Here is a 15,373-nt window from a genome sequence, read left to right on the forward strand (position 1 = left end):
AACTGAGGCCCAGAGAGGAGAAGGGAAGCCATGATGGTCCCTCTCCTTCAGCTGGGTTCTGTTGGCAAGTGAAGGGGTGCAGGCTACTGTGGTCAGTAAAGGTGCCCCACACAAGGTCTTCCTCCACCCCCAGAGAAAGGAAGGTTTAGGGCAAGGCAACCATGCTGCCGTCTGGGACTCACACACACACACCACAGCCTCATGCAAGAAGGAACAAGACTGGGCTTTCCAAACCAATGCAAGTTAGGTTTCTCCAGCCAAAGCGGAGGGCAGAGTCACGGAAAAGATGCACAGTTCTTACTCAGACTAGAAACATTGGCAATGACCCTGGCTGGCGTTCTCAGCCCGTTCGGAGCCAGAACTTCAGGGTGAGAGTAATAGAGAGCTTTTTCCTGGGCTGCTGTTGGCAAGGCATGTGGGCAAGTCACAGGCAGAATTGGCCCCCAAATAAATAAGACCAGGTTGCCTGGGCTTGAGCAAACCCACAGTAAGAAGGATCCGTAGAACATCTGAGCTGGAGGGAGCCTTGAGAACATCTTACTCAGTGGTTCCCCAAATGGGTGGGTTCCACGGCACCTTAGATATTCCCATCCCCTTCACCTGGGGCAGATCTGCTGCAGGGATATACATTGTGGTTCTCCTACTAAGGTTTGCCATAAACTCCAAGCAGCATTTTTTTTCCCCTTAGATTTGCCCTAATACCATAGGGTCTGCCAGGGCTTAAACTGTAACCGTGTGTACGGTAACCAGAATCTGCTGCATAGCGCTTCTTGGCTGCAGGCTCCATTCAAAGTTGGCAGTCTTCTGTGTCACTTAGAAATTGGTTCGGAGCATTATTCTCTTAAAAAAATATATAACTAAATAAGATCTACTGCAAATAATGAAAAATGTAGTACAGATACATCAAACATAATTATAGCCACAACATTTTCCTTGCGAAAAATACAACTCTTAGGGAAATAAAATGTACAATTGAAAAATTTTCCAAAGGAAAAACACCTTAAAGGAAAATACTTTTCTTTGAGATAGGGAAAAGAGTATGTCATTGTTTTTTCATCAAGATGTAATCTGACACAAAAAGCAGTCACAGAATTGCACCAATTCCATATCCATTTTTCTGAACATGTTAAGAATAAAAGGAGTTTACAAAGCAGAACACACTTTCTGAATTTTACACTTTAAATTGATGATATTCTCCTACAAAATGTCACATCACACCAGATCTGTTTACAGACTGTACAATACTTTTCGTTTTGTGGCCCGACATGAATATGAACATATGGTTTCTGCCACCTCTCTCTCATTCTGGTGTTCGTCAGAGTCAGGAAAAAATAATGAAGTCACTGAAGTGTTATCTCTCTAGCAATAAAGAAGAAAATATATTTAGTGCATGCCTCATCATTTGTCAAGAAACATTTCTGAAAAATAAAACTCATTTACCCAGTGGTTTACAGAATAGAAAAAGCATTCGCTAGGAAATGCTAAATCCTAGTGGATGATTAGCTGAATGTGCTCACTCCAGAACCTGAAGAGGCTTTCCAGGTGTTGTGCTTTTGTCTGAGTGGTGGGGATGCCCTGGCCTTTCCCAGAACCCATTACAACTGATGTGGCAGGACCCTGCATCTTCGTGGGTTTTATCGCCCATCCTCTGGAGTGCTTGTGTCTTATAGAGACCTCCAAGGTACTTGCCACGTCTTACTCATCACTTACTGATTAACAGGAAGTCATTAATGTGGTTGACCAATGTGCCGTTCTGTGGAACGTCCAGATGGTCCAAACTGCTACTACAGAGTGTAGAGGAGTCAATGTAGCCCTAGGGGAAGACTGTCCATGTAGCGTGTTGTCCGTTCTACACAGGTGTCAGCTGCTCCTGGTCTACCTTCCTGAGATACATTTGAAGGAATACCTTCATCAGCTTAGCTCAGTGGCCACACTCCAGCCCAGGCTGTTACCCCGCTCAGTAGAGATACTGCATACAGCACAACAATTGCAATCAGAGCTGCTACTTGGTTGTGACAGCCTCTGAATCCTTCTAGGGTATTTTTAGTGGCCCGACTAACAAATTAAATGGAGCTATGGTGGGAACTACCATCTCTATATCCTTTAGATCTGTAAGGGTGGCATTAATCTTTCCCTGATGTAATACTGAGTTTGATTTACTCTCTTAGCTGGTGGGGGTAGAGTGGGGGGTGATGGAGGCAGTTCCAGAAGTTTCTACCTGCCCTTCCCCTGCTATGACTGTTCTGACTCACAGGCCAAGGAAACTATACGGAAGTTCTGCCAACTATCAAGTATGTCCATCCTGGTTGTATCTTTAGGGACTGATGAAATGACCACTGGGTGATAGGTCTGAGTCTGGACTCCATTTCTTACCCGGCCCCCTGGACCTTCTCATTCTAACAGGGGCCAAGGTAATATTTTGTATTAACTCAGACCTTATATCCAACAGTCCTTAAAATTCCTGGATATTTTCCTTTCTGGAGTGAAACCCTGGAGGTCACTTTGACAGGGTGGTGCAGGGTTCTTCTTCCTGGGGGGCTGCTTTTTCCTTTGGTCAATAGATTCCGTGTCTGAAAATGGGCTCAGGTCTGGGAACTTGGCAAGAGATCCTGATTCTTGATTTTTTCTGGTTGCATAGATTGAGCAATTGCTCATCTAACTTGTCTTTAGGGATGCCGTGTTCTATTAATCATTTCCATGGCTGTCCTGTGACTTTTGCTGCTCCTTTACAATATTTGTGTTCACGTCCCTTCTGACGGCACATCTGGCGTCTATCATTTCGGGGTCCTATCATTCCCATTCCTTTCTGGGAAGCCTAGCAGACCCAGTGTTTTCTGGCGGAATAAGGTTATAACTTGGCCTTAGATATGGGTTTGGCAGTCAGGAGGTAAGGTGGGCCTCTAACTGAGTGGGAGATGGGGGCATATGTTTTCTTGCAGCACAGAGAAGGGGAGATAACTTTCTGTAACCTTTTAAAGCCAAGCAGGAGTGTTTGTATTTAGTAGGAGTCCTGGACCACTTCTGAAGGCTTAGAGAGTTCTGGAGAGTCTGGGGGCCTCAAGGTTCTTGAGTGCATCCACGTTCATGTTCCTATTCCAGGTCTCAGGGCCCCACTTCTTTCGAATGAAAGCTCTGACCTTCGCATAACAGCATTGCCAGGGTTGAGACTTTTCTGGTGCTCTGTTGCCCTTATGATGAAGACCCGGGCCTGAGTCTCAGCCTTTTCTATCTTCTGACTGCAGGAGATGAAGGCTCTTTAGATGTTGCCAAAGAGGCCCTCTGACGTTGACATTTTGGAGAGCCAACCAATTTTATTGTCATTATAATTAGTACCTTATCTAAACCTCTCCAGAGCCTGAGATTTTGCACCTACGAGTTCATTCCCTTCCGCAGGTAACCCATCCCAGTTTGTCACCAGTGAAAACCTTCACGTTTCCACTGTTTCATCACCCCAAGGGCTGTGCTTACTCAGCTTACTCCCAACCTGTCCCAGGGCCAGAGCACTTATTGTCAGCCAGCTGGTGAATGGGTGAATCAAAGTCCCATCTTAATCTGCTTCTTTAGACCACCCACTTCTGGTATCAACTCTCTGAAGTCAGACACTCTGGGAAATCGATTCTGGGACAGAAATTTGAATTCAGGGTGTTTCATGCGGAGTGCTTTGGGGACCAGCACCTGCAGGGATGAAGCATATAGGATTGGCAGAGGGAGATGTTGAATTCTGGTGCAGTTGCCAGGGAGGCCTCAGTCAGTCCCATGGGGAACTCTGAAACTGAGCTGGCCCTGCAGAGTTGTCCCAAATTAAGGCCTTGGAGGTTCTCCATTGACCAGCGGTGGGCTGCTCACAGGATGGGATGATCACTCCGGGTGAGGCAGTACCCTTCAATGAAGAACAATTTCTGGGGAGGGATGATAACTCCTGGGTGAGTGAGGGCCTCAGTCCTAAAGCGTGGTCTGGGCAGAGACCATAGCGTCCACTACAGCAGTGGCTCTCAAAGTGTGGTCCCCAAACCAGCCACATCACCATCACCTGGGAACTTGTTAGAGATGCAAACTCTCTGGCCCTACCCTAGACCTGCTGACTCAGAAACTCCGGGTGTAAGATCCAGCAGCCTGTGTTTTAATAAACCTTCCCGGTTAGTTTGATGCAGTGGAAGTTCGAGTTCCATGGTACTACAGGGGGAGGATCCAGCAGGTCATTTATGAAGAAAAATCCTTCTGCCCTAGTTCAGTTTCAAAGGACATTCCGAGAGGCACATCTGATGGTGGGAAGTAGATACAGAGTGATATCTATGTATAAATGTTTTCCTTGATCTACTTTTTAAAATGTGTTCACATGTTTCTCAATGGACTGAGCCATGAGGGCAACTGACTCATTTGTTGCCTCACCTGCTTGGGTCCTGAGGTGTCTCCCAAAGAAAGTTCCAGCAATTTTCAGGAAGAACCTGGGTCCTGAGCAGCTTAGGTGTCTAGGAATATTGACGTAAATCAGAAGCATTTCCACTGAAGCAACAGCCCAGTAGAAAGGGTGTGGGCTTTGGCATCAGGAGAACCTGGGTTTAGAGCCTGGTGGACCCTAGGAGACCATGTTTCCTTTCTTGTCTGTGAAAAAATGGAGTTGATGTGAAGAGTAAGAGGACACCACACGCAGTAAGTGCTAAACATGTGAGCTCCACTTTCGTTTCCAGCGTCCCATGTTCTAGTTTCTGCCCTGCCGTAGCCACTCTGTGTGATCTTGGGCACATGCGGTCCCATCTCTGGGCTGTCCCCCATTGACAGAGCAGAGGGCATTGATCTGTTCAAGTGCCTATGAGTGGGAGTCCTGTTGGTCACGCTTGTCCTCCAGGCATTCGGGACCAGGAAGGGAAGAGTCCTCCAGGGTGTTGAAAATCTCCCTTTGAATACAGTCCTAGCTCCTGCCCTGGCCTAGGAGGCCCTGCCTTCGTGATCTGGAGTCTGGAAGCTTCTCAGAACTGCCCTCCTCCTCGTGCTATGTGCTCCAGACACACACGGTCCCTTCCTGTTTTTGAGCAAGCCAGCCTTTCCCCCATTTTATAGCCTCTGCATTTCCAGCCCCCTCTTCTGGAACATTCCACCCCAGTTCCTCGCATGGCTGCCTCCTTCTCATCTTCTGGGCCTCTGCTCATTGTCACCTCCTCAGAGAAGCCTTCCCTAATCTCCCCACTATCCTCAGAGAAGCCTTCCCTAATCTCCCCACTAACTCAGTACCCTCTCCCCTGCCTCAGTTACTATGGCCCTGGCCCATCTGTTTCCCGCAAAGCATTTTTCACAACCTGAAGCTCTCTTGCTTTGTTTTGTTGTGAGTTTACTCAGCTATCAGCTGTGCTGTCCACTCGAATGTACAGCTCTGTGAGGCTGGAAACTCTAATCTGGCCTGACTCATGACAGTGTCTCCAGCTGTGACCCTAGCACACAGTCAGTGGTCAAAAAATATTTTTGAATGGGTGAGGGAGTGGAAATGTTCCTGGGAACTCAGCCTGGCTCCTCTCTCTGTTTCTCTGTCTCTCCTTGACCAGCCTGCCTTGGCTCTCCTCACTGAGAAATGGGTTTCAACAGGCAGGCCCATTTCCTCACGTCACCCCATTGCTGCACCTGTGGCTTTTGCCATCCAGACTCAGGAACCAATGGGAGGTGCTGGATGGGCTGGGCCTGGCTCTGCTGCCTCGGGGGCCCCCTCCCAGCTTCTCAGGTCTCAGAGGCCAGGGGAGAGACAGCCAAGCGAAAAAGGGGCTGGACTTGGCTTTGCCCGCCAACGAACCAGCAAACACACACAGAGCATCTGGTTTTGAATTTCAGTGAGGATGTGTCAGCAGAGCCTGGGTTACGCCAGTCTGGGGTGGGTGGGGAGGGAGATGGAGGGGGGTTATGTCACTGGTGAGGTGTGGTGGTGTAACGTACAGTGACAACATCAGCCAGGCCCGGATGTGGTGTCAACAAACACAGCACGAGCAGCGCTGCTGGCCGGGAGGTGGGGAAGTGTTGGGTGACCCCTCAGGGAAGGGAAGAGAAATGGTACTTTCCTGGGCAGGTGGACCAGATGCCAGGTGCTTTCACATGAGAATTCCATGAGGATTCTTACATCAGCCAGGCAGGGCTCATATTCCTGATGCCACTTTTGTAGGTAAGGAAATTGAGTTTATTGAAGAAACATGTCCAAGGTCATTTGACCCGGGTATAGAGGGGGATCAGAGGTAGTTCTCAACCCAGCTTCGTTCCCCTCTTCTTAGGGACTCTGGGTGGACATGGTGGCCCACAAAGTTCTCAACTCATAGAGCACACATCCCAATCCCACCAGTTTTTCCCAGGCTTCTTTGACCTTCCCTGGGACGAATCCTTCATGTTCCCTTATATTTCCAGCTACTGTAGTTGACACATGTGAAGTTGCTGGCTTTGTAGGTCACAAGCAGCTGAATTGTTGCAATTTCACATAGTTTAGCCTAACTCTTTCACCCTTCCACCTGCTAGCAGAGTTCCTTCCCCTTGTACCTGTCCCTTAAAAGACTACGGGCTTACAGAGGGCAGGGCCTCAAAGGGCACTGGAGTTGGTGGGCTTTGGATGGATGGGGGAAGAAGATGCTCTTGGGAGAGAAAGGAAGGAAATTTTTATTTACCAAGTGTCTTCTATGTGCTGGCTTTCTGGATGCTTCTACACATATTCTTCTTCAGTCTCCACTAGAGCACCACGAAGTAGGTCTGATTGTCTCCACATTATAGAAGAGGAAACTAAAGTTCCAAGAGTTTAAGTGCCTTTTGATGGACCACACAGCTTAGGGAATGGCAGAGCTGGACTTAAGACCAGGCTCATCTAACTCAAGAGTAAAGTTCTTTTCACATGAAGAACCTTGATATTTGAAGGACGCCATCAAGGGCAGATTTTAGTACCATGTATTGCAAGCAGGAGGCTATCTAATTATCCGTCTGCTTATTCATTTCATTTATAAGAATTCTTACGATGTGTAGGACACTAAAACAGCCCTGGTTATTGGTCTCATAGAGGCCATAATTTAGTTCCTTAGTTTTCCTCTAAGAAGCTATGAATCTACTCATCATTCACTCACTGATACATCAGTCCATTCAGCCATCCATCACACCCATCCATCTGTCCATCATTCATATAGTCATTCAATTGACTCACATATTTATGCATTCATTTTTTCACATGCTCAATCATATACTCATTTAATTGCTTTGTTACTCTTTCCTCTCATTTATTCCTTCAAGCTCTTAGAAGTTTATTCTTTAATACACCCTGATTCACTCTTCTATTTTCTTTCTGCCTTTGTTGGTCCATTTAATGATATCTAATTCATTTACTCATTCACTCACTCTCACATTCATTCATTTCTTTCAACCGTTTACTCATGAACCATCTATGAAGTCTGTTCTGTGTTCTGGGACCCTGTCATCTCTGAGTTTCACAGGGAGGCTGTTGCTGTCCCGGTCTTCTTTGATAAGCCAGTGAAAAAGAGTCCTCTGTGGTGTGTATCTAGCGGGAGCCTCCAGGAGCTGTGGAGGTCAAGGGCACGTACTACAGCCCATCCAGTACAGTTCCTGATCTGGGGAGCCTCTCTGGAAAGGTGACAGTCTTCACACAAAGCGTCACATAAGAAGTGATGGACTGAGAGATGCTGCCAGCTTTCAGCTTTCTGTCTTTCCTCCCCTCCCACAGAGAAGACTCTCCTAAAGTATTTGGTCTTCCCCGACTCTGAACAGGGGCTGAGGAGTGACTGGCAGGGTGGAAGCAATGCCTAGGGAGATAGAAGCCTGTTCCATGAGTCTTATCTCAAGCCTGTGTGGCAGCTGAAGACAGAAGCCACAAGAAGAGGAGGAGCTTGGCGTCGATCTCATCAGCAACTGTTTATTTTGTACTTATTTGAGGATGGGGGCAAGGTAGGGAACGGGACTGAGTTGCAGAAGGAATTTAGAGTTGATACCTGGAAGAATTCCCAGCATCAATGCTGTAAAGGGAGATACTGCAGCTGCTTTTCATCCTGTACAATACTACAATACTCATGGACGGGTCTTCAGTACGTGCTTACTGAATACGCAGGACTAGTTATCTGGAGACAGGTCAAAAGCTTCCCTCTGCTCTTCATTCCCTCTGGGGCCATTTCTTCTCTAGATTTCACTCCTCTGAGCCTCTGTGTGTTCATCAACCTCGTAGGATTATGGTGAGGATTAAATGCCACAGTGTGTGAAAGTGACTAATCTGGCCAATGCCTTCCACCGAGTATGTGTTGAGAAATATCTGTGGCATCTGAATTCTGGAAGTCCTGTGCCCCATAGTAGTCCAGTCAAAATAGACCCAGGAAGTCATTAGCATGTTTTAATTTATGGGGGCAAAGAATGTTTATTCACTTTGGTTATTAGCTAGCATGTTTTGGAGTGAGACGGAGCCGGGAAATATTTAGAGCTGGGTGTGGGGTGGGGAGTAGCTTTGGGAGGAAGAAGAAAGAATAGACTTGGAAGAGTCAGTAAAGATGTTAGGGGAACACTTTATCCACCTTCTGGCCCAGTAATAGGAGAGGGTTGGGAGAAAAAAAAATAGCCATTGAAAAATTGTAAACATCTTTCCCCCACTTTGTGTACCTCTGCTTCCTGGACTGTCCTCCTCCGTGGCAGAAGAGGTTCCAGTCAGTTCCAGTTATCAATAGCATCTCCCCTTTCTTGGCCACACTTATCATCACTTGTAGAACGTCTGTTATTCCTGCTGCATTGTGAGCTCCTTGGAGCACCTAGCATAGGGCCTTGCCCATAATGGACATTTTGAAAATAGTTATTCAGTGAATAAATAAGAAGATGGATGAGACTTTCTTTAGATCACTACAAGGAATTGTGCTACCTGCATCTTTGAGAGAAAGGAAAGCAAGTTAAGTTTTTTCAGAATGATGCCACGTGGGATTCTGAGTGACAAGATACAATCTAAATATCTGGGTTTGATGTTTGCCCTTTTGTCTTGACAAATATGATGATAGCAAAATGATGACCAGCAAGGGCTTTAGAGTCGGATGCTGTGGACTTGAATCTTGGCCCTTGTGCTGAGTACCCTGAGGCAAGGTCTTTACCTTGTCTAAGCCTCAGTTTCCTTATCTGTACAATGAGCACATTAATAGCACCACGTATAGTGGAGTGGTTAAGTGTAGACTCTAGAACAGGACTTCGGAATTCAAATACCAATTTTACCACTTAGAAGCAGTGAAATCTTGTGCAAGTAATTTATTCTCATCATCTTCATCTTCAAAATAGAGATAATTATACTATTTACCTTATAGGGCTGCTGGGAGGATTAAATGAGTAAATATCACTGGCATCTTAGATGGATGCATCATGGTGCTGTGCATATGCTCCTGCCAATCACTGTGGTCTGAGCAGCCAGCCCACTGTAGCCAGGGCTGCAGGGCGAGAGTTAGAGGTGAGAGGAGGGGAAACAGACCTTGAGGTCCCTGCCGGGAGTTCCTGTGCACTGGGGCAGCCCAGGCTTCCCCTGTTCTCCCCGTAGCATCCTGCTGCCAAACTGACTTGCTCTGGCTTTTGTTGGATGGCTCGGTTCTGGCTCACTGTCAGCCTTCAGGCAAGGCAGTTTGCTTCACCTGGGCAAGTTGCAACCATCTGGGCTGAGCCTCTCTGGTGACTATACAAGGGACAGGTCTGGGTCGGGCAGGCAAGTAGGTCTGATGAGGACGATGGGGCAGTTTCTGGGGACACCACCTTGTAGGGAATCGGGGCTTTCCCTCCAGGGCTTGGGCATGGGCAAGGGAAAGAAGGGTGGGGACCCGTACGCCCTGAACGTGATAGACCTCTCTGAATATCAGTGAGAGAGAGCAGGACAGAGTCACAAAAGGAGGCGTATCCTCCTGTTTCCATGTGCCCAGGGCTTGTGAGAAATGAGGCAGTACTCTTGCTTGCCACCCCCCTAACATGAACTTCTCCAGGCATTCCCCTTTGGTGTCTGGAGGGTTCTGTGGGAGAGGAAATTTTGTCAAGAAGAGGAGGCGATAATCACTTAGCTTTGGTGACGTTGGGTACAGGTGATGACATGTGGGTATCAGGGAGGGAAGGGCCCAGGACGGAGCAAGAGGCTGGATGAAGTAGCCCATGCTCACATTGTGCGGGAGGAGAGCTACGAGAACCCACTCCTTCCTGAAAAGTATCCCCAGCGTGTGAGTACGTATGTGTATGTCTTTACTCCCAAGTCCAAATTTTCTGGCTATAATAATGATATTTTGAACACACCGGGCACTGTGAATCCACCTCCCAGGAAAAGAATAGTTGATTTGGTTTGGCTATTTCTAATCTGAAAACAATAAAAAAAAAAAAAAAAAAGGAAGAAAGAAAAGAAAAGAGAAAGAAAAAAAGGAAGAAAAAGAAAGAAAGTCACACGAGGACAATTCTTTCTGTTACAACTGTAGGATATTGCTACATTGCCATAATTTGTGTTTTTTGATTTGTTTTTTGATTGATTCATTCATTGAGCAAACATTTAGTGAATGCCTGAGACGAGTCAGTTGCTAAGAATAAGGGGCATATAGTAATGAAACAGAGGGTTCCTGGCTTCGAGAAACTCCCCAGGTAGTAAACAAGCAAATGCTTATGATATGAAACATTTGCTTGAGTCGCTTGATCTTCATAACATCCCTTTGAAGTAGGCATTGTTATCTCTTTCATAGATAATGAAACTGAGACTCCAAGAGGTGAAGCAACAAGGGTACATAGAGAGGACTATGGGAGTGCAGAATGGTTTCCACCTGGGAGTAGAGTCTGGAAAAGCCTTGGGCGGGGTGGCCTTTGAGCGTCGAGATGTAGGCAGAGCTGGCCTGTCGCAGGTGGAGAGCAGAGGCAGCCAGCTCTGGAACTTGGGGCACAGCCCAGGCAATGGTGAGGAGAGGGTTAGCTGCTCACAGAGCAGCCAGGGAGGCTGTTGGCTAAGACTGAGGCCCTGGGACCTTCCAGTGGGAGAAGTTCAATTCCATGAAAACAGGTCAACACCCTAGTCATACGAGGAATAGTCATTGCAAAGATGAATCGCATGGAGTTGCACAACTCCAATGGCATGAGCAGCTGTGTGAGGAGGAATAGCTCAGCCCTGGGGAGAGCATAAGCAAGTCTCCTCTAAGCAAATCAGCTCAGCCAACATGGGCCTCGAGTCCATGGAAGCCAAGGCGGCCTCTAGAGAAAGCCAGCTGTAAGGCAGAGGGTTCAACAGAGGCTGTGGCCTCCATTGCCCATTTGTTCATTCTGCAAATATTTACTGAGTACCTACTACGTGCCAGAGGCTATGCTAAGAGAGAATTATGACACCATCTGTACAATCAAGAATTCAGTCTAGTGAACGGATGGACCAGAAAACAGTAGATTACTGTAATGATACAGTAATGAGCTCTTGCTATATGTCAGGCATTGTTTTACGTGCCTTGCGTGTATTAACTCTTGGGGTTTTTTGTTTTGTTTTGTTTTGTTTTTTTTGCGGTACGCGGGCCTCTCACCACTGCGGCCCCTCCCGCTGCGGAGCACAGGCTCCGGACGCGCAGGCTCAGCGGCCACGGCTCACGGGCCCAGCCACTACGAGGCATGTGGGGTCCTCCCGGACCGGGGCACGAACCCGTGTCCCCTGCATCGGCAGGCGGACTCTCAACCACTGCGCCACCAGGGAAGCCTTAACTCTTGGGTTTTTTACAACAGGCTGGTTATGTTGTTATTCATATTTTGCAGAGGCAGAGATGGGGACATAGAGAGATGAAGCTACTTGCTCAAGGTCACAGAGCTCATACATAAGAGGCGGAGCCAAGATTTAAACCCAGGCCGACTGGCTCCAGAGCCCAGGCTTTGAACCACAGGGCTGGATCACCTCTTGCGCATACCACCAAATCAACTATTTATTCAGAGGCAGCACAGGATGCTACAAGAGCCCAGAGAAAGGGTTCCCGCTGCAGCTGGTGGAGAGGGGGCAGGAAGGACTTCCTGGAGGAAATGAGACCACATGGAGGTCTGAAGGATGGTGGTGGCCGCCCAGGCTGCGGAGAGGTTGTGGGAAAGATCTAGGCAGTGGAGGGGAACCAGAAAAAGCTGCTGGTAATAGGGAACACAGACTGAGAGGAACCCATTCCGGCTGCAGGGCAGGAGGGGCGAGGGTCTGGGGTGGAGGACGAGAGAGGCATGGGTCATGGTTGGAGAGGAGCTGGAAGTGGCTCCCTCTGGCCTGGTGCTACCCTGGGTTCCCAAGAACCCCAGGGACTGTAAGCATATCAGTCATACACTGGCCCACCCAGAGGCCCGATTGCCTTCTTGTAAATAAACAGTCCCTTGCACAAATCCCTGCACATCGAGTGACAAAGGTACATACTGAGGCCTTTCCCTTAGGACATCAAGGATGCAATGACTTCGCCTTTTTGAAATTCAGTTTCATCATCTATAAAGTGGGATTTTGTAATAATCCCAGACAAAGTGGAGCCTGATAGGACGTTTGTGGGGGACCCAGATCCCTTACCCTTGTTTTCAGCAGATTTCCATGTGAGGGAAACTTCACCAAAGAAGTGAAGCCCTCTGGGAGATTTTAGAGCAACAGCTTTCAGATGCAGGTTTCCAAAAATCTCTGAACATGCAGGAATATGCTAATAAAAACAACATGATGATTTCTATTGTGTCACCATCCTCTCCCAGGATGGTGTCCAATTGTTATCAGGGTAGCGTGCCTTCAGACTTAGAGTTCAGATTCGGATGTCAGCCGTAACAGTCTACCAGGCTGGATGAGTAATTCTGATAGGTGAGATTGGATCCATCCAACCCCATCTGCCTCTCATCTTGCATGGTCACTTTCTCCAAACACCACTGGTTCCTTCCTTCGAGGTCCATCAATTTGGTCACTGAGTCATTCTTAATAACCATCAAGGGCTAGTGCCCTTCACAGTATGTTTTAAGATGATGTGGAAGAAGAATAAGTACCCCTGCTTGGTCTGGCAATTGGAACTGAAACAAAATGCAATGGTTCGGGACATGTGTAGCATTCTCATGAAGACCACGTGGAGTCACCCGTGTTGGTTATGTTGATGCAGACGTGAAGAAAATGAAACTTTGTATCATCCTTAGGAAAATGAAGCTGTGGGACCGTATGTACATCATATGTACATCTATATTCTTGAAAAATGTTGCTTGCCGTTTCATTTAATGCTTTATTCCATATAGGTACATATTCATATATATACATATACAAAACCTCAAAAGAGTTTTTTTGTGCTCATGTTCATAAAATATATATTTAAATTTAATAACTAAGAATCAAATTCTTAGTAAATAAACAACACTGTTATATTGTTTTCTGAAAGAAAAAGGATTTAAATTCCCAAGATATTTTTTCTTCCAGGATTTTTTGGTACTCATTTGAAAGGATGATTTTTAAACTCTGAAACCCTCTCTGATTATTTTTTGGCATGATTCTTCTACCCCGTCCTGAAGAGTTTTGAAATGTTTATCGCTTTACACAGATGATAAATCATGAAGAAAGAAAAAAAGAAGTGATTATAGATAAGTTTATTTTGCAGCCCTTGGAAAGAATTCCTGAAATACTTAATATGTATTAGACAAAAGATAAATTCAAAGTTGGAAGTTAACCTCAGTACCTTGCTCAGTTTATCAGACACTTGATCTTTTAAGAATCACTTTATACAGTCTCCTAAATTCTGTAATCTCTGAAAAGATGTTAAACCCAAATGAACACAAATCACCATATTGGATAGCCCAAAGACATTTTCACAGAATAACACAGCTTCCTGCCTGTTGCACCTTCACTCTGCATGGAAATGCTTTGAAAAAAATCATCAGCTTTTTCTCATATGCATGAGTTGATAGTATTGAGAGCTTTTCGGAGTTCTTTTATTTCTCGATCTCACATCAAAACTTATTACTACCGAGTCTCAAACTTTGCCGTCGCCTTGTGTGTATGAAATGCTTGGCTCTCTTTTCACCAGCGTTGCTGCAAATCCATTCAGTTTTCTGCTCCTGTTAGCAACTCTGTGATAGGCCTGGCCAGGAATTTTGTTCAGATCAACTCCATGCTGCAAATCCGTTTTTGCAACCATGTGCAAATTGGTTCCAGTTTTCCCTTCAACCTTAATGCGTCCTAACAGCCTGTCTTTGTTTATGTTGGGCCTTGAGGTCTTCTTGGATCTCTGCTGCACAAGATGACAAGTCTTCCTTCATTGCCCTGCCAGGAGGCTCATCACACATTATTGACGAAGCCGAGGAAACACTGATCTCATTCTTACGCCTTGAAACATTTCATTCTTCATTGTTCTTTGAAAGATTTCATTTAAAAAATGAAATCACTTTTATAGTGATCAACTAGGAAACTCCTCAGGCCAGGTAAGTCCTCTGAGGGCAGGGCCTTTGGCCTGTTTTCAAAAAATTTTCTATTTTTGCACAGCTTGACACACAGTAGGTACTTATTATATATTTATGGAATGAACAAATGAAGTTTTTCTTTTCTTTCATGGTTCACTCTGATTTCAGATATACCCGCCAATACTCCCAATTTCCAGGGAACATAGATTGGTATATTATTTTTATTTATTTATTTTAAAAATTTACTTATTTATTTTTGGCTGTGTTGGGTCTTCGTTGCTGTGCGTGGGCTTTCTCTAGTTGCAGTGAGCGGGGGCTACTCTTCGTTGCGGTGCGCGGGCTTCTCATTGCGGTGGCTTCTCTTGTTGCGGGGCACGGGCTCTAGGCACGCGGGCTTCGGTAGTTGTGGCACGTGGGCTCAGTAGTTGTGGCTTGCGGGCTCTAGAGAGCAGTCTCAGTAGTTGTGGCGCACAGGCTTAGGTGCTCCGCGGCATGTGGGATCTTCCCGGACCAGGGCTTGAACCTGTGTCCCTCACATTGGTGGGCGGATTCTTAACCACTGAGCCACCAGGAAAGCCCGAGAGCAAGTTTTATAATTTTTAAAAAATTTTCTCACAGAGCCAGAGTGCTGGCAGGAGTTTTTAAAAAGTATGCTGGGACAACAGGCAGGACAGCACCTAGGCCTGTGAAAATGTCATCATCAGTTGACGTCTGTCAATATGCTCATAGTTCTTATTTGCTACGGTGATGAAAATTAGGTTAATACTGCTGTGGATCGAATATAACTGTGACGTACAATTTCACAGTTAGGAACTGATTTCATATAACCATAACAACAAAATAGTTACCTTTATTGAGTATTTACTATGCACCAGGAACTGTACTAGACTCTTTGCATGGGTTATCTCATTTAATCCCAATGCCAGCCCTACCAGAGGGGCACTTTGACTGTTCCCAGTTAGCTGTGCCTTAGAGACACTATGGGCTTTGCCAAAGATCACAGAGTTAGCACCTGTGA

The sequence above is a fragment of the Delphinus delphis genome, chromosome 17, assembly GCF_949987515.2.
Source record: "Delphinus delphis chromosome 17, mDelDel1.2, whole genome shotgun sequence".
Taxonomy (NCBI): Eukaryota; Metazoa; Chordata; class Mammalia; order Artiodactyla; family Delphinidae; genus Delphinus; species Delphinus delphis.